The sequence below is a fragment of the Pseudophryne corroboree genome, chromosome 2 (assembly GCF_028390025.1).
Source record: "Pseudophryne corroboree isolate aPseCor3 chromosome 2, aPseCor3.hap2, whole genome shotgun sequence".
NCBI lineage: Eukaryota > Metazoa > Chordata > Amphibia > Anura > Myobatrachidae > Pseudophryne > Pseudophryne corroboree.
In genome coordinates, this window is record NC_086445.1 from 30433182 (window position 1) to 30437583 (window position 4402).

Below are 4402 nucleotides of genomic sequence, written 5' to 3' on the forward strand. Positions count from 1 at the left end.
CTCTCTTTCCGGCAGACACAAGTCTGCTGGGGTTGAAAGACCTGCTGGTGACAAAATTGTCAAGTCAAGCGGAACGCGACCTGTCAACATCTCCTCCTTCACATTCTCCCGCAACTGGGGGTGCGAGGAAAAGGCTCAGAATTCCGAGCCCACCCGCTGGCGGTGATGCAGGGCAGTCTGGAGCGACTGCTGATGCTGACATCTGGTCCGGACTGAAGGACCTGACAACGATTACGGACATGTCGTCTACTGTCACTGCATATGATTCTCTCAACATTGATAGAATGGTGGAGGATTATATGAGTGACCGCATCCAAGTAGGCACGTCACACAGTCCGTACTTATACTGGCAGGAAAAAGAGGCAATTTGGAGGCCCTTGCACAAACTGGCTTTATTCTACCTAAGTTGCCCTCCCACAAGTGTGTACTCCGAAAGAGTGTTTAGTGCCGCCGCTCACCTTGTCAGCAATCGGCGTACGAGGTTACATCCAGAAAATGTGGAGAAGATGATGTTCATTAAAATGAATTATAATCAATTCCTCCGCGGAGACATTGACCAGCAGCAATTGCCTCCACAAAGTACACAGGGAGCTGAGATGGTGGATTCCAGTGGGGACGAATTGATAATCTGTGAGGAGGGGGATGTACACGGTGATATATCGGAGGGTGATGATGAGGTGGACATCTTGCCTCTGTAGAGCCAGTTTGTGCAAGGAGAGATTAATTGCTTCTTTTTTTGGGGGGGTCCAAACCAACCCGTCATATCAGTCACGGTCGTGTGGCAGACCCTGTCACTGAAATGATGGGTTGGTTAAAGTGTGCATGTCCTGTTTTGTTTATACAACATAAGGGTGGGTGGGAGGGCCCAAGGACAATTCCATCTTGCACCTCTTTTTTCTTTTCTTTTTCTTTGCATCATGTGCTGATTGGGGAGGGTTTTTTGGAAGGGACATCCTGCGTGACACTGCAGTGCCACTCCTAAATGGGCCCGGTGTTTGTGTCGGCCACTAGGGTCGCTAATCTTACTCACACAGTCAGCTACCTCATTGCGCCTCTTTTTTTCTTTGCGTCATGTGCTGTTTGGGGAGGGTTTTTTGGAAAGGACATCCTGCGTGACACTGCAGTGCCACTCCTAGATGGGCCCGGTGTTTGTGTCGGCCACTAGGGTCGCTAATCTTACTCACACAGCTACCTCATTGCGCCTCTTTTTTTCTTTGCGTCATGTGCTGTTTGGGGAGGGTTTTTTGGAAGGGACATCCTGCGTGACACTGCAGTGCCACTCCTAGATGGGCCCGGTGTTTGTGTCGGCCACTAGGGTCGCTAATCAAACTCACACAGCTACCTCATTGCGCCTCTTTTTTTCTTTGCGTCATGTGCTGTTTGGGGAGGGTTTTTTGGAAGGGCCATCCTGCGTGACACTGCAGTGCCACTCCTAGATGGGCCCGGTGTTTGTGTCGGCCACTAGGGTCGCTTATCTTACTCACACAGCTACCTCATTGCGCCTCTTTTTTTCTTTGCGTCATGTGCTGTTTGGGGAGGGTTTTTTGGAAGGGACATCCTGCGTGACACTGCAGTGCCACTCCTAGATGGGCCCGGTGTTTGTGTCGGCCACTAGGGTCGCTTATCTTACTCACACAGCGACCTCGGTGCAAATTTTAGGACTAAAAATAATATTGTGAGGTGTGAGGTATTCAGAATAGACTGAAAATGAGTGTAAATTATGGTTTTTGAGGTTAATAATACTTTGGGATCAAAATGACCCCCAAATTCTATGATTTAAGCTGTTTTTTAGTGTTTTTTGAAAAAAACACCCGAATCCAAAACACACCCGAATCCGACAAAAAAAATTCGGTGAGGTTTTGCCAAAACGCGGTCGAACCCAAAACACGGCCGCGGAACCGAACCCAAAACCAAAACACAAAACCCGAAAAATTTCAGGCGCTCATCTCTAATACGCACACACATATATATATATATATATATATATATATACATACGCACACATATACTCCTGCTGTTACAATTAGTTAGGAATTATATATTTATTCATTTATATATATTTATATATATATATATAACATATATATAAATGAACACCTCTATCTCCATGGGTTTTGGATTAGGAATGTTAGTATCTTAAATTCCTATATGTCTGGTTTTGTTGTGGTTAGCTATTGTTTCTGATCTTCCAAACAGCCTCGGCTCCTGGGCATTGTTCACCCTTGTTTGTCCCTTCCTTTCAGGTGAGACAATGACAACTCAGCACTCATTGTTCTGAATAGAAACCTGGCCGTCTTAGTAAACAAAGGTGTTTGCTCTCTTCATAGAATCTCAAAGCTTAGTGTAAATAAGGCCATTGTATCTCAGTCTGTGGGAGATTTAATTTATGTGTGACTCGCTCCAAATTCATAGTATATAGTAAATACAATTTATAGCTATATTCTGCCTCTGCACATAACTATACGCAGGAACATGCGATTTTTCTCTAACCAACACCAGAATGTTTCCCTTAAAATACCCTGCAGCTGGATACCAAACATCACCTTATAGCCTTAGTCTGTCCCCTTTTATCCTGCAAAGGTGAATCCCTTTGTTCTGGACTTGTTGATGTGGTACAAGGGAGCTATATCTAACATGTACACTATTTGGGTTAAATATGTAATGTTCTAATAACCCCCTATGTGCTCACAAACTCTACCGTAAACGCGCATACCACGTGCTAAGGCGCATGGCCGTGGGGAGCTACTTTACGCAAATTGCGGATATGCGCCCTCACGGCGGAATAAGTGCATGCGCAGTGGGCATGTGCAAGGGTTTAGTACCTGGGGAGTGCATTACAATATTTTTCGACTTTGACAGTGTCAACTGACCGTTTTCTGGGAGTGTTTGGAAAAATGCAGGCGTGTCCAAGCGTTTGCAGGGTGGGTGTCTGACGTCAGTTCCGGGAATAAAAAGACTGAAGTGATCACAAGGGCTTAGTAAGTCCAGAGCTACTCAGAAACTGCACAAAATGTTTTTGCAGAGCTCGGCTGTAAAGGCGTTTGTACACTTGCAAAGCGAAAATACACTCCCCCGTGGGCGGCGACTTTGAATTTTTATGGCTGCTAAAAGTAGCTAGCGAGCAATCAACTCGGAATGAGGGCCTCTGCTCCATTCATTCCTATTGTGGGAAACGCTTAAATTGTAAAACCACAAGGGTCATCCCCAACTGACCTTGTGGTTTCCCCCTCTAATCACATGGTGGCCTGGCAGTTACGTAGAAGAAGTGTATGTGTAACCATACACTTCTTCTAGTCCATTCTAGGTTGGGTTTTTTGTGTTTTGTGATTATTAACCCCTTGGATGCCTACATGGAATGAAGGGGACAGATCTGCACTGGAAATAGGCGAATATATATATATATATATTTTTTTTACAGGTACCACATGGATTTCTACTGGACAAGTGGATGAGAATGGCTACGTGGGATGTAGGTAAGTATATATAGCTAAGGGGGACCCCTTTATTGTGGGGGTCCCCACTACTACATGTAGCCCCAGCCAAGGCTGACTAGTTGGCAGATAATGCTGCGGCTGCAGAGACCAATATAAATGTGTCACCTGGATGCAACATTACCTCCTTGGCTAGAGGAGCCCAGTGCTGGGGAACCCTATGTCCTCCCCCATATTTTTGGAACTAGGACCGGTCCAAGAGCCAGTTGCTGGTTCTTAAAATACTGGTAACCCCTACACAATTTCCTTCCTAGTATTTTAAGCACCTGGAACGGCTCAAAGAGCCCATGGCTGGTTATGCTTAGAAGGGGGAAACCCTTACCGTTTTTTCTTATTTTTATTACGTAGCACAATGAAGCATTGTAAATATCTCACTGATTTGGCCTATTTTCATTGTGTCATGTTCAGCAGTGTTTTATAAAACTCCCCAGTAAAACACTGCTCTGGATTATGAATAACATCGATATCGGAAAACATGAATGAGAGAATCTCGGGAACATAGCAAACTATGGGGTATATTTGTTGAAAAATTGACATGAAAAGTCCGATGTCAGCTGAGACTAATCTCAGTTGAAATTGGCAGAAACCCAGAGATTTAGTAAATTTACCCCATAGAAAATGATGGCAGATAAGAACCACTTGGCCCATCTAGTCTGCCTCTATTTTATCCTTTAGGTAATCTCAACAATTTTTGAACCTTAGTTCTTTGTAAGGATATTTATATGTCTATCCCAAGCATGCTTAACTAACTTCCACTAACTATGACTAAGGGCTGCTATTCCTTACCTGTAAAACATAATAGGATACTGTGTTTGCATGGGTCTTAAATAATATCCCTTTTTATTTGTCTTTTTATTTGTAAGATACTGGGAAAAGGTGAACGTTACTCTTCCAATGATGATCAACTCATC